This window comes from Sus scrofa, chromosome 9, assembly GCF_054392235.1.
Source record: "Sus scrofa isolate SSC_HxYL_T2T_F1_AM1 chromosome 9, Sscrofa_HxYL_maternal_Yorkshire_Landrace_v2.0, whole genome shotgun sequence".
Classification (NCBI taxonomy): domain Eukaryota; kingdom Metazoa; phylum Chordata; class Mammalia; order Artiodactyla; family Suidae; genus Sus; species Sus scrofa.
In genome coordinates this window covers 674654-698054 of record NC_139391.1, presented here as the reverse complement: position 1 = coordinate 698054, position 23401 = coordinate 674654, and the positions used below count along the sequence as shown (strand labels likewise).

Here is a 23401-nt window from a genome sequence, read left to right as displayed (position 1 = left end):
AGTCCCACTTCCTCGTTTCTTTCTTTCTTGTTTCCCTCTGAGCTGTGGCTGCAGGTTCCTGAAAGAGCTGCCCAACCCCCAGGCACCTGAACAGCAACAGCTCCTCCTGCCAGTGAGACCTGCCTTCGAACCCGAAACCTAGGAGAAAGCCTCTCTGCCCACTCAAAACAGACTCCCCAGAAGAACCTCGCAGGATGAGGGGCCGGCCCGGCAACCAGCAGCCTCTCCTCCAGCTCCGAAAACCGATGCCTCTGAAACAGCCAGGTGTCTGCGGGACACTGGAAAAGCCCCTGCGCTGTACTAAAGACGTGAGTCAGGAGGTGGCTGAAGGGTCACCTGGGAGGCTCAGAGGCTGCAGTCAGCGTCACTCTGCCCAACTTCCCAGCACAGACAAAGCACTTTTTGTGTCCTTCACCATCTTGCAGAAGTTTTAAAAGGTTTTCCTCATTTTTATTTATAAATGCAAAAAAGAAGACGGGACTTTATTAATGGGAAAGCCAGAAGCGAGAGGCAAAGTGACCTCCCAGAGAGAGGGGGACCCTATGCTTCAAGTGCCAGGACTGAGAGGCAGAGTGACCTCCCAGAGAGAGGGGGACCCTATGCTTCGAGTGCCAGGACCGAGAGGCAGAGTGACCTCCCAGAGAGAGGGGGACCCTATGCTTCGAGTGCCAGGACCGAGAGGCAGAGTGACCTCCCAGAGAGAGGGGACCCTATGCTTCAAGTGCCAGGACAGAGAGGCAGAGTGACCTCCCTGAGAGAGGGGACCCTATGCTTCAAGTGCCAGGACTGAGAGGCAGAGTGACCTCCCAGAGAGAGGGGGACCCTATGCTTCGAGTGCCAGGACCGAGAGGCAGAGTGACCTCCCAGAGAGAGGGGGACCCTATGCTTCGAGTGCCAGGACCGAGAGGCAGAGTGACCTCCCAGAGAGAGGGGACCCTATGCTTCAAGTGCCAGGACAGAGAGGCAGAGTGACCTCCCTGAGAGAGGGGACCCTATGCTTCAAGTGCCAGGACTGAGAGGCAGAGTGACCTCCCAGAGAGAGGGGACCCTATGCTTCAAGTGCCAGGACAGAGAGGCAGAGTGACCTCCCTGAGAGAGGGGACCCTATGCTTCAAGTGCCAGGACTGAGAGGCAGAGTGACCTCCCAGAGAGAGGGGGACCCTATGCTTCGAGTGCCAGGACCGAGAGGCAGAGTGACCTCCCAGAGAGAGGGGGACCCTATGCTTCAAGTGCCAGGACCGAGAGGGAGAGTGACCTCCCAGAGAGAGGGGACCCTATGCTTCAAGTGCCAGGACAGAGAGGCAGAGTGACCTCCCTGAGAGAGGGGACCCTATGCTTCAAGTGCCAGGACTGAGAGGCAGAGTGACCTCCCAGAGAGAGGGGGACCCTATGCTTCGAGTGCCAGGACCGAGAGGCAGAGTGACCTCCCAGAGAGAGGGGGACCCTATGCTTCGAGTGCCAGGACCGAGAGGCAGAGTGACCTCCCAGAGAGAGGGGACCCTATGCTTCAAGTGCCAGGACAGAGAGGCAGAGTGACCTCCCTGAGAGAGGGGACCCTATGCTTCAAGTGCCAGGACTGAGAGGCAGAGTGACCTCCCAGAGAGAGGGGACCCTATGCTTCGAGTGCCAGGACCGAGAGGCAGAGTGACCTCCCAGAGAGAGGGGGACCCTATGCTTCAAGTGCCAGGACCGAGAGGGAGAGTGACCTCCCAGAGAGAGGGGACCCTATGCTTCAAGTGCCAGGACAGAGAGGCAGAGTGACCTCCCTGAGAGAGGGGACCCTATGCTTCAAGTGCCAGGACTGAGAGGCAGAGTGACCTCCCAGAGAGAGGGGGACCCTATGCTTCAAGTGCCAGGACCGAGAGGGAGAGTGACCTCCCAGAGAGAGGGGACCCTATGCTTCAAGTGCCAGGACAGAGAGGCAGAGTGACCTCCCTGAGAGAGGGGACCCTATGCTTCAAGTGCCAGGACTGAGAGGCAGAGTGACCTCCCAGAGAGAGGGGGACCCTATGCTTCAAGTGCCAGGACTGAGAGGCAAAGTGACCTCCCAGAGAGAGGGGACCCTATGCTTCAAGTGCCAGGACTGAGAGGCAGAGTGACCTCCCAGAGAGAGGGGGACCCTATGCTTCGAGTGCCAGGACCGAGAGGCAGAGTGACCTCCCAGAGAGAGGGGGACCCTATGCTTCAAGTGCCAGGACCGAGAGGGAGAGTGACCTCCCTGAGAGAGGGGGACCCTATGCTTCGAGTGCCAGGACCGAGAGGCAGAGTGACCTCCCAGAGAGAGGGGGACCCTATGCTTCGAGTGCCAGGACCGAGAGGCAGAGTGACCTCCCAGAGAGAGGGGACCCTATGCTTCAAGTGCCAGGACAGAGAGGCAGAGTGACCTCCCAGAGAGAGGGGACCCTATGCTTCAAGTGCCAGGACAGAGAGGCAGAGTGACCTCCCTGAGAGAGGGGACCCTATGCTTCAAGTGCCAGGACTGAGAGGCAGAGTGACCTCCCAGAGAGAGGGGGACCCTATGCTTCGAGTGCCAGGACCTCAGTTCCGCAGAACCTGACTTGCTGCAGACTTTCCCAGGGGTGATTTCCTTTGCTCTCCCAACCGTCCTGTGACGGAGTTACTCTCATCACCTCCGTCTCACAGCCACACACCCAAAGGTACCCGAGGCCCAGGGCCTCCCCACGGCCCCCTGTCCCACAGGCAGGAGAACCCGGCCTGCCCATGTCCTAAGCGCCAGTCCGCTATTCCCGCTGCTGCACGAAAGCAGGTTCACCTGCCAGCCCTCCTCACACGTGTGGGGGCAAGGACACTGGAGGAGCGGCCCCGCCACATCCACGGGAGTAGAGAAGACCCCAGATCCTGGATATGCGTTGCCTGCGAAGGGCCCGGTGACTCAGAGGCCCCTCCTCGCAGCCCCCAAGCGAGCCCCAGCCTGTGGTGCCCGCACCCCCAGCCAAACAGAGGCTTCGACCAGGCGGAGGGGCCGCGGAGTGCAGTGCAAGGGCCTGGCTTTCGAAGGGGCCCATCTGAGGCCCAGGGCCACTGGGTTCACCCTGTGGAGCCTCAGGCCACATGCGGGCAGCCCGGCTGGGGACATGGCCAGTGCTTTCATTGGCAAGCTGACCCAAAGTTCATCAGAAGCCCCCTCCTTGTTTGCCAGAGTACAAAAGACATTCTGTTCAGAAAGTTCAAGAAGAAAACCGAAGAGCCAGGACAGCAGCTGTTCCCTCATCCCACAGAGAAACCAGAGGTACCCACCAGGCTTCCTGAGGCCCAGGAGGAAGGTCAGCGACAACACGGCTGAGGCGGAGGCACCTCCCTGACGCGCTGCAGGAGTGTCTCCCGCGGCCTTCCTCCGGCCAGCATTGCGGCTGATAAACCTGAAGGTTCTAGAGTGGCCGGCGCCCCATCGCCTGCAAGGCGCTTTCTGGGCCGTCTCCTCTCTGAGGCCACCCCGAGGGCACCACCCACCAGGTCACAACAGGTGCTATCAAAACGCCCGTGCAGAGAAGGGACAAGGTTAAATCACCAGCCAGGAATGCATTCGGCACAAGCTCAGCACCTCACGCGTCTTGGCAGCCGCTCACTCTGCCATCCGGCTCAGACACCTCTCTACAGGCCGCCGCCCCCCCCCCCCCACGCATCTTTCAGCAAAGCCGAGGGCTTCACCAGTCAAGGGGGACAGCGTGCTTCTCTCCAGGCTCCCTGGGAGGGAGCGCGGCCTGCTCAGACCTCGCTGGGACAGCCCCTCTCCTGCGGACTCCGCTGCCGCCGGAGCCCTGGAACGCACCACCGGCTCCCAGCTGAGTTAATTCGCTTTTCTTTCTTTCTCTCTTTTTTTTTATTAGGTCAGACATAGCAGCACCAAGAGACAAAACAGGCAGTGTTCACTGGAACAAACCAAGCCACTCAAAAGACACTGGAATTTCCTTGTACAAACTACAAACACAATGAGGAGTGATGAGAACTCATTTTTTCCCTGCATAAAGGACTCTTCCTGTGCTAAACAAAAGTCAGACGATGATTTCCCAGAGTGGAGTCCCCACACCGCAGGTTCAGCACCAGTGAGCTCAGCAGGATTTGCAAAGTCAAGCGAGCTGGCTCTTTGCCTCCCCCTCCAGCTAAGAGACTCCGACCGCTGGAGCCCGACGCCCGGCGCGGAGCTCGGGGCCGGGGCAGGGACACTCGGAGCTCTCGGGACGCCCGGCGCGGGGCTCGGGGCCCGGGCCCGGGACCGAGCAGGGACGCTCGGAGCTCTCGGGGCGGGAGCAGGGACGCTCGCCGGCCTCCCAGGAAACAGCCGGCGGCCAGGGAAGGAGGAGAGAAGGGCCGGCGCCCGGGCCCAGCTTACCTGAGAGTCCCGGCGCTTTCCGGTCCACTCCATCCTCACACCCCGTCTGCCAGCGAGCCCCGGGCCCCCAAATCCCCTCACTCGGCTCGGAACCTGCGGAGGGCGGCCCGCAGCTCCTTCCGCTGACCTTCCCGGCTCCTTCCAGCCAGGCGAGCGGGGCTGCGGGCCGGCCGGGCCGGTCGTCATGGAGACGCGCCCCGCCCGCCGGCCCCCCTCCCTCCCGCTCCCTCCGCCTCTTCCCGCCTCCGCCCTGCCCGCTCCCCCCTCCCTCCCTCTCCTCCGCCTCCTCCGCCTCCACCTCCCCCTTCCTCCCCTGCTCCCCCCATCTCCCTCCTCCCTCCCTCCCTCCCTCCGTTGGGAGGCTTGCAGGGTGCAGCACAGTCTTTCGCTCCCTGGGTCTCCGCAGACATTCCACTCCTCCTGCCTCCCTGCCCGTCAAGCAAGGGCTCCGGGCTGCCCCCGGGAACCGGCTTCAGCAGCCCAGGGGGAGACGGGAAAGGACAGCGAGTGGATTTGTCTTGCTCCCCCCAGGGCCTCAGTTTTTGTAACTTGAAGAGTCCCGGCCGCCGGGAGGGAGCGAGCGGGCGCACCTGGAGGGGAGCAAGCCCTTCGCCTGGGTCCTGGGGCGCGGGGAGGACCCAGAGGCACTGCCTTGACTTGTCTGTGCACTTGGGGTTTTCCGGCGGCCGCTGAGGCGGAAATGCACTCACGCCCCAGGAGCCGCCTGGACTGGCCGCTCTGCTTACCTTGCTGCTGCCCAGGTCCCGGCGATGGCTTTAACCAGCGCAGGGCCTCATGGTACTACTGCTGGTGCCAGAGCCGTCTCTCATCTTCCTGCAGTGAGAGGAAAGGCACTAGGTAAGGGCCAGAAGAATCCTGGCCCAGCCCAAAGTCACAGCCTGAGCAACAGCTGTGATGCAGACACAGCCTAACGCCCAGGCTTTCTGGGAGCTGCTGCCACAGCCACAAGGAATATCAGTCCTTTCAGGAGTGCGCACAGAGCCTGGGACACAGCAGGCCCTACTGCCTCCCCAGCCCAGCCCATACCCCCGTATATTTCTGCTTTGTGATATTCTTTTATGTGCACTTTTATTTTTTTTCGGGCTGCCCCCACTGCATATGGGAGGTCCCAGGCTAGGGGTCAAATTGGAGCTACAGCTGCCAGCCTACACTACAGCCGCAGCCACACAGGATCTGAGCTCCGTCTGCAACCTACACCACAGCTCATGGCAACGCCAGATCCTTAATCCACTTTGCGAGGCCAGGGATCGAAACCGAATCCTCATGGATATTAGTCAGTTCGTTACCACTGAGCCACACTGAGAACTCCTATATGCACTATTTTATTCGATCCTGAAATCCTTTTAAAGTATACTGGATAGATATATGACCATTTTATGGATGGGAAAACTGAGGCTTGGGGGGGTTGTCAGATATTTAGTTGGTAGCCATGAAGCCAGTTAGGCTCTCGCGAACCTAACAGCAGAAACCAACCCGCCACCCTCTGGTCTGGTGCTTTCCACTCAAGTCCACCGCCATCTGACCTTAAAAGCTAACAGCTGTTTTGACAGCCAGCGATGAGCTAAAAGGCTGGTCCCAGGGGAGACAGAGACCCTTTCTGAGTCATGATGAAGTAGTCCTGACTCAGCCCTGAAGACCCCACGAGAGCCTCCAGGAGACGTGGAATGGACTGGCACAGTTAGAAAAAAGCCCTGCCCTACTCCTATCAACTACCTTCTAATTTGCTAAAACACACTCACAAATCTTGGCTCATCCATTCAACCCAGCAGACCTGACAGTTAGGATTGATGTCATCATGCTAATTTAATCGATTTTTTAAAAACCTAAGAGAGGCCAAATAACTTGCCTTCTTCCTTGTCACAGAACCAGGAGATAACAGACGTAGCAAGAGCAACCAAGCCTTTCAACTCTCTTTTGCCACATTAAGCAGAGAGGGGATCAGAAGACCATGGCAGTGCCATGTGTCCGTAGGCAAGTCACCCAGCCTCCTGGTTTCCACCTTTAAAACCTGTCCCCTGGCCAAGCGACAGGGCTGGGACGAGCATGAAAAGAGACAATGCGTGTGAAAGCGCTTCTCCTGAAGTCGGGCACCGTGCTAAGAACTTCACCTCTGCTGCTCTTCGCCACAAACAAACAGAAACTTGGGGCAGCTGGTGCGTCCCTAAGAAGTAGACACTGAGGCTCCAGAAAGATGTTTCCCAGGTTGCTTTTTCCTAAAAGGGTGCTAGAGACCCTGCTGGTGTCTTTGTACTTCTAACCTCCAATGTATCACAAACGTCTTGAGATCTGAACTCACTTGAAATTAAAAGGTAAATATATGCCAGGAGCTGAGGTAAGAGGGGTGTCACAACATCCAACAGGAACTAACAGGACGGCACCAATCCTACGTGGGGGAACGGTTGCTTTAGTGAAGCAGTCATGGCTTCTAAGAGCGCTTACTCAACCACCCACTAAAAACACCCGACCCGGCCCAAGGACCAGTTCAGGAATCCCTCACGGGCTCCGGCGTCCCTGTCTGCGAAGGAAAACAAGATGGACCGGCAAGGGCAACGCCACTGACTCAGTAAATTCCTCCCCTCTTCATTCCCAAAAGGAGCCCTTTGCTCTCCTCCTGACCCCCCAGGGCACAGACCATTGGCCACACTCGAGGAAGAGGCGGCACCCACTCGTGTGCCTCCTACTAACACTAGTAACGCTCACCGAGCACCTGCCACTGGAGGAGCCAGGGCCCAGCACTAGAGAGGACATGCTCAGTCTCTAAAATAATGCAAATTTCAAAAAGCTCCCCAGACCAGCACAAAATGCAGGCCTTGTGCCCCCTAGCGGCAGGCAGGGTTATAGCAGCTCCTAGGGCCTTGCCCTGGGCAGCGACCCAAGGGTCGCAGTTAGAGCTCCAGTCATGGGAGAACTGGAACCTCTGCTTAGGTGCTGCTATTGCTTATATGCTCCTGGAACTGGGCCAAGAAAAAGCACCGCTGAATCCTTCCGCTGCCTCTGCAAGGCTGGATTCAGTCAATGCCACCTCACCCTTCCAGAAAGACAGGGCTTTGACCGTCTCACGTGGTCTAGGGTCTGCTGAGAGACCCACAGGCAGAAACTGTGCCGGACGCCCGGGAGATACCCTTGCAGGCCCCCAGTTCTCTCCTCGCTGACGATCCACCCACAACTTGGAGAACACAGCTGTAATCGCTCCACTGTTCTGCTCCTCCGCTGCCTTGGAGTCGCCCCCGCACCTACGGCGCAGCCTCCTCCCCCGGCTTTCGCTCGGGCCCTCACAGCTCCACTGGCCACGGAGCTGCCTGAATCACCCTTTGACACCAAATCATGTCATTTCCGGCCTAACACACATCAGTGGCTGCCCACTGCCTTTAGGAAAAACATCTAAATTCCTACCAGAACGGACCAGGCGAGCAGGAGCCTCCTCCAGCCTCCTGGCCTCCTGCTCTGGGTTCCAGCCTCCCGGCCTCCTTTCAGTCCCCGAAGGGCCAGATTTGCTCCAGGCTGTTCCCCTCGGCCCAGGACACTCCCCAGCCCAGCCTTCAGCTGGCTGGCCCTGCTGAATCCAACTCGCCTCTCCCCTCCTCAGAGAACCCTGCAACGCAGCCGAGGACCTCTCCTCTCGGCGCGCGCCATACCCTGTGGCTGCATTTGGGGGGGTCTTTGCTTCCTGCCAGTCTCCCCAGGTCCTCAGAGGCGGGCGTCCTGACTGCCTTGCTCACCAGCACGCTCTCTGCCATGAGCGGAGGGCCGCGCTCACCGCTGGCCCGCAGTAAGAATCTGCTGAATGCACGCGGACCCCGTTTCCTCCTGCCCAACAGGACGAGGACATTCGGAGGAGCTCTTCCGTGTCCCTCGCTGCATCTTGTCGCAGACCTAAAACTGTCATGGCATCTACCTTCCTCATGCGTCTGGCCCGCGGGCTCAACCGAAGATTCCTATCAAGTCTCCCTGTGGCTTCCTTCCCAGAACTGTCCTCGTAAGGCCGCTCTTCTGGGGACACGCTCTAGGGTTTTACAGGCACTGCCACCCGCAGGGGGCCGCTCCCAGGGGGCCGCTCCCAGGGGGCCGCAGGCATGGCCGATGGCGAGGGTCTCAGGCCCGCTCCACGCGGGGACAAGACTGCTTTCTCTCACCTCCCCGGCGCCGGTCACTGTGCTCACGGAGAGACGGGTTTTACTGTAAAAAGCCACCTTAGGTTTTGTCGTTTGGAGATGGGTATAGAGGCTGCGTGAAAAAGAAAGTTTTTCCATTACGCCGGGTCTGGGCGGGGGCATAACGGAGGCCTAAGTAATCGCGACAGCAGCGGCGACCAAGGCCAGCCCTCTCGCATGACACACATGGCCACCAACATCTGAAATCCCTTCAGGCTTCATCTCCGGCCACAGTCCCCTGCCGCCACCACCCCACGGCCAGGGCATCCCAGCCGGGCTCGGAAAACTGCCTGTTTCCTCCCCTCCCCGACTGCTCACTCACACGGGCACCGTTTTCTGAGCGCCGCTCCTCCCCCAGCGGGCAAAACCAGGCCCCCTTCGAGGCCCAATTTGCTCACCACCTGCTCCCTGAGCCGCTGCCTGACCTCCGGGCAGAATCTGTCCGCCGGGAGCCCAGGGCAGCTTCCCGAGGCCTCTACCATCGCGATTATGCCGCTTTCTCGCTGCTCCTTGGGCTCCTGTCTCCCCTGCAGTCGCCAGCCCCTTGAAGTCTATCCATTTTCAAATCTCACTCGGAATGAGCAACCGATTAATGTGCGTCTGATAGATGAGTCACTTAAACAGACACTTTAAGAAAAAAACAGGGATAGCGGTCCCCTCCCTAAGACGAGGGAATTTGACTGGATGGACGTACATAATTTACCCACTCAAATTCAAAAGAAGAAAAAAAAAAATATATATATATATACACAGACATTACGTATGTGATCATTAGATTCTAGATTTAGTCACTAGAAGAGATTACAGTATTTCTTGTCCCTTTAAAAACTGCAACTCCAAATCCGAAAACCCAGGAGCAGGATAACCCCCCCGCTTTTTCTTTGGCCCTGCCCACGGCATGCACAAGTTCCTGCGCTAAGGATCAAACCCACAGCACAGCAGCCACCCAAGCCACAGAAGCGACCATGCCAGATCCTTAACCTGCTGAGCCACACAAGAACTCCCAGGATGAATCTTTTAAAGTCACTCCTTACTTTGGGGTCAGTGTAATTCAAGAAAAGAAAGCTGTTATCTCAGGATTACTGGTTGGATCCCAGAATGCCTAGGAGATGCAGCATAACTTCAGATGCCTCCAGGGAGCCCACTCCCAGTGCGCAGCAGACGGGGGCCCGCTGCACGTGCCCTGAAGACCTTCCGTTCTGCCCAGGGTCCTGCCCATCTTCCTACATTCAGCTTGGCTGCTGCTGTGTGAGAGGCAGGTTTACACACGAGCTCTCTTCCTCTCGCGCCTCGGAGTGGCAGTGTGGTGAAGACGGGGAAACTAGAAATCCAGTAGAAAAAATCATTGGAATGGAGCCCAGGCCCTGGTTACAGGGCGGTGGGGTCTTGAACAGACTCCTAACCCCGCAGGGCCTCCGCCTTTCCCCGCATCTAATGAGGGGCTGCGGGGCTGCTGGAAGGAGCTGCTCTCCAACGTCCCTTCCAGCGGCGACCTGCTATGGCCTTGTTCTCTGGCAGTCACCCAGGCCTACTGCTCAGGCCTAGGCCCCCAGGCCCCTTGCTGTCTGCAGGGGCACGGTCTCCCCCTGACCCTTTCCGCAGCGTCCCCGTGGGCGCTGGAGTCACCGGCCTGGGGTCAGGCAGAAGAAGACCGTTTCCTGGAGGAAAAGAGGGCAGATTCCGGCTCCCCGCCTCACGATGGCTGGAGAGAGAAGAACGTGCCAAACACAGGATGGGGAAATCAGGCAACGGGCTGGGAAGCGTCTGGAAGAAGACTGGCTCTGCCGGGGCCTCAGGCCTGGCCCTCGGTCTCAGACGCAGCAAAAGGACACACGACACCTAAGGAGGTTCTCCTGGGAGACGATCTGCCTGCTGCCAATCAAGCTGTCTCTCTGCCGTCCCACCAGGGCCTTTGAATCGGCAAAGCAAACATCTCCCTCCAGACGGCAAGCCCAGCCCTCCTCTGTCCCGGAGCCACGCCGTGGGACCTCCAGGGTGTGGCCACTGCTTCCCAGCCTTTGTTTCCCAGCCTTCCTGGGAAAAGAGAGAAAGGCCCCGCTGGGCTCAAGTCCTGGCGTTTCAGGCAGGGTAGGGAATTCTCCCAGGTCCTGCTTGCTGCGCTCGTCCCAGCCGCCTCTGACCCATTTCCCACCCACTCCCCTCCAGCGCTAGGCTCTGAACTAGCAAAGGGTGGCCTTAATTCTCCTGCTTATCAGCCTGTAATTACCCAGGTCCCACTGCCTTGTGGGGAAGCAGCTGCTGGACCTCTGGACATCTGCATGCTGAGCTGGGCATGCCCTCCTCCCACGGGCCAGCCTCCCAGCCTGCTACACCCCGACATGACGCTCACATCCAGATCACCGGGACACCAGGTACTCGGTTCCTTGACCCAGTCTCTTGGAATATCTGCCACAAGCCATATCAGGGCTAACTTCTGGAATCTCTCAATCCACAGGCCCCGGAGCACTGCTCCTGTTAAGTCCAAGCAGTTACCACTGGGCGACATAAACAGAGTCCCAGGGCCAGGAAAGACTGGACCGAGGAGCTCGTATCCCAGGCCCCTCTGGAAGCAGCCTTTGCCCTTTCAGAGTGGCCTTCTCAGGCCTGCTTGGCTTGGAACTCAGAGCTCGACCAAGCTTTTACCTGTTGCGACTCAAGTTTCAGGATGGGGGGTAGGGTGCAAAGTAGGGGGAAAGGAGACGGGGGCGTAAGAGGAACGTGGACTCAAATGCTTTGCCAGGACACGACCGAGAAAACACCCTGAGCCCGGAAAAGGTGTACCCCTCAGAATAAGTTCTGGGCAAAGCTGTGACGAATGTGGATCCAGACGGTGTCCCCTCCTCCACGCTGTCTGCCCTGATTTTCCCAGGCTGGGCTGGATTCTCTACCCCCACCCCCTATACCTCTGCCACTCCAGTGTCAGCCGTGTTCACTGCCTGGTCGTTTGCACCAAGGCCTTTTCAGCTCATTTCCTATACTAGCCTAGAGCTTGTCTTAACTCTGAACCCTACCTTAGGGTTCTGTACCAAGTACAATTAACAAGTTTTTAGCATATGAACTAGAGAAACCAACCAACTAACCAATCTAACTAATACAGGATCAATAATATCACCACCGAACCTAAACCATTTGCTGCTGAGCGCCTCACAGTGGTGCAAGGGTTTCAAGACCTGGTGTGTATACAAGGGGATTATAAGTGGTAGACGACATTTTTTTTACATTTTTAATACTCTATATTTATTCTAATGTGTATTTTTTAAAAAGATAACCAGCTATGCGCCTCATTTTCACTGATCTCACTGATTAGACCAAAGCTAAAGAATCTATATATTTTTTGTTTGTTTGTTTGCTTTTTTGTTTTGTCCTGCTAAAATTGGTAGGTAAAAGTTTAAAGAGAAAAGCGGATACTAACTCAAAGCACCTGTCTCGGAATACTCCCAATTACAAAGGCAGAAAGTGTTCATTCATCCGTGGAGAAACCTGGCAGGTGTTACCGCAACCACGCGGTCAAGGTTAACAAACAGTAATGGGCCACGCGCAGCCCGTGTCCCTGACGTGAAGCCCGGAGAGGGCCCTTCACCTCCAAGGTGCTCGGCCCCACATCCGCAACCTCACTCTAAAGACGAGAAAACACCAAGCAAACCCGCACAAAACACCTGCCCGGCACTCCCCAAAATCTCAAGGTCATAAAAGTCAAGGCCAAACTGAAGACCTGCCATAGACTGGAGGAGACCAAGGTCTAAGTGGAAAGTGGGATCCTGGACTGGCTCCTAGAACCGAGAAAGGACCTTAACAGGAAAGACGAATGAAAGTCAAATCAACCGACGGTTTCCTCAACCCACCGTCAGCTTCTCACCTGACGCTCCTGCCACAGAGACATGAGGGGAACTCGTACTGTCTTTGCAGCTTTTCTGCAAGTGTACAATTATTTACAAATAAAGACTTGTTTAAAAGCCAGAAGGAAAGATAACTAAAAGTATATATATGGTATAAATCATAAAGATGAGCAAGAATGACTCAAGTCTGACAACCAAGAGTGGCCACGGGTCACCCCTCATCCAAGGAAAGCTGCCCCAGAATAAGAATCCTGGATGCAGAATATTTAGTAAAACTGGCAAGTTTACAGCTTATACTACTGGAGAAAAATCATTACCCTATTTTGTAGAAAAGAAAATAGATATTACATGTAGAATGCATAGGAAAGAGGTCTGTATGAAATAAAAATAACCTCTGCTGAACAAAGTACAGATGGCATTTATTAAACAGCAAACAAGATAAAGCTTCCGGAAAGCAACTTGTCTAGATCAATTAAAATGTGCGTATCTTTTGTTTCAGTGGCCTCACTTCTGGGAAGCTGTCCTAAGAGAAAAACTCCCAAGAATGAGGAAAGTAACTCATGTTCCCAGCATTATTTATAATAATGAAAACTAGAAACAACCTTCATGTCAGTCATGAGGAGACTGGTCAATTTCAAGCGTTTCTGACCGTGACCCACGGGAAAGGGCATTTTACACAGGAAAGGAGCTTGTGCAGACATAAAAGAGCAGGTGCCACGGGTGAACCCCTACAAAACTGAAACAAAGTTTCTCCAAACAATACCTATGTTTACTTTGTGTGATGCTCTCTGCTATTTTCTCTCCTGATCTATTACATGAAGAAAACAAACAGGAGTTCCCGCTGTGGCTCAGTGGGTTAAGACCCCAACACAGTCTCCAAGAGGATGCAGGTTTGATCCCTGGCCTCATTCAGTGGGTTAAGGATCCAGCATTACTGCAAGCTGTGACGTAGGCCTGCAGCAACAACTCTGATTCGACCCCTAGCCTGGAAACTTCTGTGTGCTGCAGGTTCAGCCATCAAAAGAAAACAAATACAAGCTTGCAAAGCCCCACTAAATTGCTTCCCCAACCCTCTAATGAGGACCTGCAGCCTAGCAAAAACCGCACGAGATGGACCGTTGTGCGGCCATTAAGGAAACGACTAGGGGAGACAGGACTCAGACGGTGGAGGAGAAGGACTGGAGCTCACCTTCGCTCATAAAACCAGCAAAATCACAACCAACTTCTGAACAACCTTCCACCAAACGGACTGTAAACCATCAGAAAAGATATCCCTCCAGGAGAGGCCACACTGAGATGGTGGGAGGGGCGATTGCGTAATACAAGCAACCCTACTGCCACCAGGGGGGCGGCCCACAGACTGGAGAGTAACTGTATGGCAGAGACTCACCCATGAGAGGGAAAGTTCTGAACCCCAAGTCAGGTTCCCACGCCTGGGGGTCTGGCATTGGGAGGAGGATCTCCCTGGAGCACTTGGGGTTGAGGGCCAGTGGGGGGGAGACGGAGACTCTACTCTTGAAAGGTACATACCCAGGCTTTCATGTGCACTGGGTCTCAGGGCAAAGCTGAGGCTCCATAGGAATCTGGGTCGGACCTGACTGCAGTTCTTGGAGGATCTCCTAGGAAAACAGGGGGTGCCTGTGGCTCGTTGTGGGGGAATGACATTGGAGGCAAAGCGTGTGTTTCTCTAGAGGTGGCCACTTTGGGAAAACCTGGCCCCACCCATCAGGGCTGAGAAGCCCCAGGCCAAACAATAATCTGGGTGGGAACACAGCCCCACCCTTCAGTAAACAGGCTGCCTAAAGACCCCCCCACCCCAGGCACACAGCCCCCTCTAATCTCACCCAGAGACAAAGCCCAAACCACCTGAGAGATAAGAATCGGCTCCACCTACCAGTGGGCAGGCACCAGTCCCTCCCATCAGGAAGCCTGCAGCAAGCCCCCATAACCAACTTCAGCCACAAAGGGGACGGACATCAGAAGCAAGAGAGGCTACAACTCTTACTATCTGCAAAAAGGAGACCACACCAAAAATATATACAAAATGAAAAAGCAGAGAATTATGACGGAAATAAGGCAACAAGACAAAAACCCAGAAAAACAGCTGGGTGATCTTAAGAGAAGCAACGTCCATGAGAAAGACTCGAGACTGATGATAGCAGAGAAGAGTCAAGATCTTGGAAATAAACCAGAGACAATGACTGACAAATTACAAGAATCACTGAGCAAAGAAATAGAAGGTTTGAGGATTAAGAATGCAGAGATGCAGAATATAACCACTGAAATAAAAATTCACTAGAAACAGCCAAGAGCAGAATACAGGAGGCAGAGGAGCCAATAAGTGGGGTAAAACCAGACTAGTGGGACCACCGACGCAGAACAGAAAAGACAAAAAAGACTGAAAAGAAATGAAGAGCCTCAGAGAACTCCGGGACAGTGTTAAACGTACCGACGTCCGCATTACAGGGGTGCCAGAAGGAGGAGAGAGAGAGAAAGGGCCGGGGAAATACTTGAAGGGATAACAGCTGGAAACTTCCCTCACACGGGGAAGGAACCACTCACAAACCCAGGAAGCACAAGGAGTACCACGCAAAATAAACCCAAGGAGGAACACCCCGAGACACATATTAATCAAACCGACCAAAATGAAAGACAAAGAGAAAATCTTGAAAGCAGCTAGGGAAAAGAAACAAGTAGCATACAAGGGAACCCCGATAAGGTTATCGGCAGATTTTTCAGCAGAAACTCTGCAGGCCAGAAGGGAGTGGCATGATACACTTCACGTGATGCAAGGACAAAACCTCCAACCAAGATGACTCTACCCAGCAAGGCTCTCATGCAGATTTGAAGGAGAAATCAAAAGCTTTAGAGATGAGCAAAAGCCCAGAGAATTCAGCATCACTAAACCAGCTTTACAACAAATACTAAAGGAAGTTCTCTATGTGGAAAACAAAAGGCCACAACTAGAGACAAAAACATGACAAATGACAAGGCTCATTGGTAAAGACACACATATAGTAAAGGTAGGAAATCACTCACACACAAATATGCCACCAAAGTCAGAAATCCTGAGAAGAGCAGGGTCCAGACGCAGGACACTGGGGAGGCATTTGCAATTAAGAGACCAACAATTTAAAACAATCTCCTATGTATACAAACTTTATCAAAACTTCAGTGTAACTGCAAACCAAAAACCCTACAATAGGTACACACGCAAATAAGAAAAAGCAATCCAAATATGACACTAAAGATAGTCATCAAATCACAAGTGAAGAAGTGAAGTAAAAAGACCAACAAAAACAAATCCAAAACAGTTAATAAAATGGCAATAAGAACATAACTATCAATAATTACCTTAAATGTAAACGGACTAAATGTCCCAACCAAAAGACACAGACTGGCTGAACGGATACCAAACCAAGACCATATATATACATGCTGTCTTCAAGAAACCCATTTCAGTTTTAGGAACACAGACAAATTCAAAGCGACTGGATAGAAGGAAATATTCCATGCAAATGCAAACAAAAGAAAGCTGGAGCAGCAATACTCGTATCAGACAAAATAGACCTTAAAATAAAGAATATTATAAGAGACAAAGAAGGACATGACATAGTGATCAAGGGATCAGTCTAAGAAGAAGATAGGTAACAATTACAAATATATATGCACCTAACATAGGATCACCTCAATACATAAGGCAACTGCTAACAACCTTACAAGGAGAAGTTGACAATAACAAAATAGGAGTGGGGGAGTTTAAATGCCTCACTTACAGCAATGGACATATCATCCAGACAGAAAATCAACAAGGAAACACAGGCCTTAAATGATGCATTAGACCAGATGGACTTAACAGATATTTAGAGAACATTCCATCCAAAAGCAGCAGAATACACATTCTTGTCAAGTGCACATGGAACATTCTCTAGGATTGATCACATTCTGGGCCACAAATCAAGCCTTGGTAAATTTAAGAAAAATGAAATCATATCAAGCATCTTTTCTGACCACAATGCTATGTGACTGGAAATCAACAAGAAAAAAAACTGCAAAAAAACACAAACATGTGGAGACTAAATAACATGCTACTAAACAATCAGTGGATCACTGAAGAAATCAAAGAGGAAATTAAAAAATACCAAGAAGCAAATGACAACACAGGTACAACACTCCAAAACCTATGGGATGCAGGAAAAGCTGTTATAAGAGGAATGTTTACAGCAATACAAGCCTGCCTCAGGAAACAAGGAAAAGCTCAAATAAACAACCTAACTTTACACCTAAAGGAACTAGAGAGAGAACAGACAAGCCCTAAAGGTAGCAGAAGGAAAGAAATCATAAAGATCAGAGCAGAAATCAATGAAACAGAAATGAAGAAAACAGGAGTTCCCACTGTGACACAGCAGAAACGAATCCAACTAGGAACCATGAGGTTGCGGGTTCGATCCCTGGCCTCGCTCAGTGGATTAAGGCTCCAGTGTTGCCATGAGCTGTGGTATAGGTCGCAGACACAGCTTAGATCTGGCATTGCTGTGGCTGTGGCATAGGCCAACGGCTACAGTTCCAATTCAACCCTAGACTGGGAACCTCCATATGCTGCTGGTGTGGCCCTAAAAAAACAAAAAGGCAAAAAAAAAAAAGAAAGAAAAGAAAGAAAGAAAAAAAGAAAACCATAGAAAATATCAATGAAACTCAAAGCTGGTTCTTTGAAAAGGTCGACAAGCCAGACTCATCAAGAAAAAAAGGGAGAGAACTCAAATCAATAAAATTAGAAATGAAAAAGAAGTTACAATGGACATCACAGAAATACAAAGGATCATAAGAGACTACTACAAGCAACCATATGCCAGTAAAATGGACAACCCAGAAGAAGTGGACAAATTCTTAGAAAAGTACAATCTTCCAAGACTAAACCAAGACAAAATAGAAAAGATGAATGGACCAATTGCAAGCACTGAAATTGAAACTGTGATTTAAAACCTTCCAACAAACAAAAGTCCAGGACCAGATGGCTTCACAGGTGAATTCCATAAAACATTTAGGGAAGAGCTAACACCTATCCTGAAACTATTCCAAAAGACTACAACGGAAGGAACACTCCCAAACTCATTCTATGAGGCCACCATCACCCTGATACCAAAACCAGAAAAAGATACCACACACACACAAAAATTAAAGGCCAGTATCACTGATGAAAATCAATGGAAAAACCCTCAACAACACACTAACAAACCAAATCCAGCAACACATTAAAAGGATTGCACACCATGATCAAGTGGGACTTATCCCAGGGATGCAAGGATTTTTCACTATCTGCTGATCAATTTGTGTAATAAACCACACTGTAACAAACTGAAGAATAAAAACCTAAGATCCTCTCAACAGATGCAGAAAAATCTTTGACAAAATCCAACACCCATTTCTGATAAAAACCCTCCAGAAAGTGGACACAGAGGGAACCTATCTCAACATAATAAATCCATATATGACAAACCCACAGCTAACATCATTCTCAATGGTGAAAAGCTGAAAGAATTCCCACTAAGATGAGGAACATGACAAAGATGTCTGCTTTCACCACCACTATTCTACAGCTTTGCTGACAGCCACAGCAATCAAAGAAGTAAAACAGATAAAAGGAATCCAAATTGGAAAGGAAGAAATAAAACTATCCCTGTTTGCAGATGACATGATACTATACCTGGAAAATCCTAAAGACACTACCAGAAAACAGAGTTTATCAATGAATTTGGTAAAGTTGCAGGATACAAAATTAATACACAGACATGAACTACATTTCTATATACCAACAATGAAAGATCAGAAAATTAGGGAAACCAATCCCATTTACTACTGCATCAAAAAGAATAAAATACCTAGGAATAAACCTACCTACAGAGACAAAAGACCTGTACCCTGAAAACCCTATGATGCTAATGAAAGAAGTCAAAGATGACACAAACAGATGGAAAGACATCCCATGCTCTTGGATTGGAAGAGTCAGTATTTTCAAAAGGACTGTACTACCCAAGACAATCTACAGATTCAATGCAATCCCTATCAAACTAGCAAGGACATTTTTCACAGAACTAGAACAAAATATTTTAAAGTTTGTTTGGAAGCACAAAAGACCCAGAATAGCCAAAGCCATCCTGAGAAAGAAAAATGGAGCTGGAGGAATCAGGCTCCCGGACTTCAGACTATACTTCAAAGTAACAGTCATCAAAACCATATGGTACTGGCACAAAGACAGAAATAGAGATCAGTGGAATAGGATAGAAAGCCCAGAATTAAACTCACGCACCTACAGCCAACTCATCTATGAAAAAGAAGGCAAGAATATACAATGGAGAAAAGACAGTCCCTTCAAGAAGTGGTGCTGGGAAAACTGGACAACTGCATGTAAAAGAGTCAAACTAGAACACTCCCTGACACCATACACACAAATAAACTCAAAATGGATTAAAAACCTGAATGTAAGACCAGATACTATAAAACTCTTGGAGGAAAACACAGACCAAACACTCTCTGACATAAACCACAGCAACATCTTCTCAGATCCACCTCCTAGAGTAATGACAATAAAAAAAAAAAAAAAACAAACAAAAAAAAAAAACAAAAAACAAATGGGACTTAATTAAACTTCAAAGTTTCGGCACAGCAAAGGAAACCCTAAACGAAACGAAAAAACCCACAGAATGGGAGAAAATCTTTGCAAATGAGGTGACCGACAAGGGATTACTCTCCAAAATATATGAAACTTCCTGCAGCTCAATACCAAAAAAACAACCCTATCAAAAAATGGGCAGAAGATCTCAATTGACATGCAGATGGCCAAAAAACACATGAAAAGATGCTCAACATCACTCATTATTAGAGAAATGCAAATCTACTATGAGGTACCACCTTACACCAGCCAGAACGGCCATCATCAAAAAGTCTACAAACAATAAATGCTGGAGAAGGTGTGTGTGTGGAGAAAAGGAACCCTATTACACTGCTGGTGGGATGTAAATTGGTGCAACCACCATGGAAAACAGTATGGGGATTCCTCAAAAAACTAAAAATAGAACTACCATTTGCTCCAGCAATCCCACTCCTGGGCATCTATCCAAAGAAAACCACGACTCACAAAGACACATGTACGCCAATGTTCATTGCAGCACTATACACAATAGCCAAGACATGGAAGCAACCTCAATGTCCATCAACAGAGGAGTGGATAAAGAAGGTGTGGTACATAGACACAGTGGAATATTACTCAGCCATGAAGAGAAATGAAACAATGGCATTTGCAGCAACATGGATGGAACTAAAACTATCATGCTAAAGTGAAGTTACTCAGACAGTGAGACACAAATGTCATATGCCATCACTTAAATGTGGAATCTAAAAAAAGGAATCAATGGACTTGACTGATTGAGTCAGAAACTGACTCACAAACTTTAAAACCTTATGGTTACCAAAGGAAACAGGTTTTGGGGGGAGGTATAGACTAGGAGTTTGGGATGGAAATGGAAAATTGGGTTGTGACGATAGTTGTTCAACTATAAATACAATAAAATTCATTGAGTTTAAAAAAACTCTTAATTAGTAAGTACAACTAACAAAAAAAGAAATGACTGGAGTTCCCGTCATGGCTCAGTGGTTAAGGAATCTGACTAGCATCCATGAGGACAGAGGTTCGATCCCTGGCCTTGCTCAGTGGGTTAAGCATCCAGCATTGCCGAGAGCTGTGGTGCATATCACAGATGCGACTCAGACCCCACGTTGCTGTGGCTGTGGGGTAGGCCAGCAGCAACAGCTCTGATTCGACCCCTAGCTTGGGAACCTCTGTATGCCTCAGGTGTGGCCCTAAAAAGCAAAAAAAAGTAAAAAGAAAAAAGAAATGACTAAGGAGTCCCCTCGGCTCGGCAGGTTAAGGATCTGGTGTTGTCACAGCAGTGGCTCAGGTCACTGCTGTGGCACGGGTTCGATCCCTGGCCTGGGAACTTCCACATGCCATAGGTGCAGCCAAAAAAAAAAGAGAGAGAGAGACATGATTATAATCCATAAACTGGTAAAAGCGACAGGCTCTGGGGAAAGAAAGGAAAAGGTGGAAAGAAGCCTTGCTTTGCACTGCACACGTTTTGTAGTTTTTGAATCTGCAATTTATACAAGAATTCCTAATTTTAAAAAGCTGACTGTGAGGAAGGACTTCAACAGCATCAGAAAACGCCAATTATGCGTGACAAAGCTGTGACTGCATTAAAGTGTAAAATCACATACCAGTGAAAAAGGAAATCATACAGAAACAATAATCGCGCATTAGCAATTTTTTCCTGCTTATTAAGTAAGTTCTAAATACTCCACATGGTCATTCATAAATTATTCCATAATTTAACATACATGTTTAACAAAATTTTTTAACTGAAAGATTGCAAAAGTGGAACCTTTTTTCCAGGTCTGCCTCTCCTTACCCTCAAACTCAAGAAGACACTCCAGCCAAGTGCTGGGACAGGATTTAAAGCCGTCAGTCAAAGGACACCTGCCATTCATGTGAAGAGTTTCTAACATGTTAGAACCTGGCTCCTAAAGACTTCCATTCAGAACACGGTAGGTGGCCCAGCCTCAGGGTTCAGCCACAATCAGGACTCTTTTTCGCTGTGTTGTTGCTTTTCTTTTTCCCTTCCACGAAGCCATCGTTTATTCCTTCACATTTTTAAGCACATATACGCTCTTCCAAGCAAAGAGACCATTTCTTACTCATCTTTGAATATCCAACAGGCTGTAATGCAATGTTTTCTTACGCACAGCAAATGCTCAGTAAGTATTTAGTTATTTATTTGTCTTCTGTCTTTTTAGGGCCGCACCCACAGCACACGGAGCTTCCCAGGCGAGGTGTCAAACTGGAGCTACAGCTGCCGGCCTACACCACAGCCACAGGAATGCCGGATCCGAGCCATGTCTGCGGCCTAAACCACAGTTCCTAGGAATGCCAGATCCTTGACCCACTGAGCAAGGCCAGGGATCGAATCCACGTCCTCATGGCTACTAGTCAGGTTTGTTAACCGCTAAGCCACCACAGGAACACCCTTGGTAAGTACTTACGAAATAGGCAGTATCATAGGCAGAATTCCAGAACAGACTGTATGAAACATGAAAAGCAGTGAGGACATAGAGCAGGAAGCACTGATCACTGGAGATTCAGTGAAGTCATGCAAAAAAAGGCACTACTTCAATAAAGTTAACATAGAATTACAGTAGAGAGTAAAGGAGATGACACAGGCTAAACACTCAACAAGAGACAGCAAAGCAAGTGGCCTCTAAATAAGAGTCTGGGGTTTCAAAAACAATGTGCACACATATTCACGACACATATAGGGTAGCTATTACGCATCACAGAAATAAACACATACATATGCACACACACATAGCAAAGACTGCTGGGACAGGATTTATCTGGACATTAGAAAAAATCTCTTGATCTCATGGATGAAGTGGAAACGCACTGGCAGCTGCATGATCTGTAACTCAGGACAGCTGGGTCCAGGTGGATGGCAAAACGGATTTCCCATCATCTGGAAAGGAGGGCTCTGGAACTCCTAGAAGGCTGGACAGTCGCATCTGTCCTAGACCCTGGCCTAGGCACCCTTCTCATCAATGACCTGGGAAAGGCACACCTACCAAAAATGCACATAACAAGTTAATCAGGAGGGAAAATTGATGTATTAGAGATAGTTCCAAAAAAGGCCTCCGTAAACTAGAACCATAGGTTAAGTGTAACAAGATGAAATGTTAAAAGGACAAAAGATATCATTTTACACTGAAGTTTAGAAAAAAGCTGCATGACAACAAGATGAAAATGGTTTAAGTGAAAGAGACCTGAGGACCGGTTCACTACGAGTCAACGCGGTTGAGTTTACTGACTGAAAACGGAGCCCAGAAAAATGAGGGCCACGTCTCACTTGGGTCCATTCTTACTAAACCAACCGTGTACCCACAGGACACAAGCTAGACTTGCAGACCCAGGGGCAAAAGCTGTCCTCATAGTGTCACAGGCAGGTGTGCTGAAAAGAATGAAGGAAATGACGTCGGGGGGCGGGGCCACACCGAGAAGTGACGCGTCTGGGTCACGCGGCTCCGAAGGCGACCTGGGGGCAAGAAGACGGAAAACGGTCGCGCTGCCCAGGAGTCAAGTCTGGAACCGGGGCTACGTGAGCTGAGAAGGCTCACGGGGCAGACACTGACCGAGCTTGTAAACCAACTATAATAAAAACTGGTTCATTTTAAAAAAGGAAGCCCACACTAAGAAGAGACCGCTGCGCCCTGCCTGCCCTGCCCTTTGTCACTCCCGCTGCTCACGCCAGACCCTCTCGTTCGGGGCTCTGACCATCCTCCAAGCTCTGCTGAGAAACCCAGGAATCCAAACAGGCCCCCACACCGAGGTTCACCACGGGCAGAATGACAAAGGGATACTGTTAACTCTCCGAGTGCATGCTTGTGGGTCTTGAACCTTCTCTGCCGGGCTGTTCCCCGACCGGCTTTGACTGTGGTGGCTGAAACGCCACACAGCAGGAGGGCAGCAGGTCAGCCCCCGCCAGCCTGGCAGGGACACAGACCCGCCTGTCTCCCGCAACGGGACCACAGGCTTCTGAGGACGAGAGAGTCGGAAGGAAAGAGCAGCGGTGGGCCCTCGAACCCGGGTTCTCATCCTCGGAACGTGGAAGGTGGCCCTGGTCTTCGGAAGAGTGTCACACTAAGTGAACGCCGAGTCCACAGTGGAAGAAGCTGGGTTTTTTTTTTTTTAACCATTCTCTCTTTTCTCCACAAGGATAGGGAGACCATCCAAGCTCTGGTGAGAAACTCAGGAAACCTTCCTTTTTTTTTTTTGGTTTTTTCTTGGGCCGCATGTGCAGCATATGGAGGTTCCCAGCCTCGGGGTCGAATCGGAGCTGCAGCTGCCGGCCTGCACCACAGCCACGGCCAACTCGGGATCTGAGCCGCGTCTGTGACCTACCCCACAGCTCATGGCAACGCTGGATCCTTAGCCCACTGAG

The 23401-nt window shown here is 50.9% G+C and overlaps 1 protein-coding gene across 32 annotated transcripts in view; it reads right to left on the bottom strand.

Annotated features, from left to right (window-relative positions):
* Positions 1-23401, bottom strand: part of DENND2B (DENN domain containing 2B) — a 143065-nt gene that overhangs the window by 86459 nt on the left and 33205 nt on the right. For 14 of the 32 annotated variants that reach the window (XM_084974788.1, XM_084974784.1, XM_084974781.1 and 11 more), the window contains one exon: positions 5098-5185. The exons of 9 other annotated variants lie outside the window; for them this stretch is intronic. The gene's annotated coding sequence lies outside the window, so the exon portion shown is untranslated. Of the gene's footprint in view, positions 1-4351; positions 4507-5097; positions 5186-23401 lie in introns of those variants that run through there. 9 more of the 32 variants (XM_084974782.1, XM_084974797.1, XM_084974799.1 and 6 more) reach the window with 1 other exon arrangement.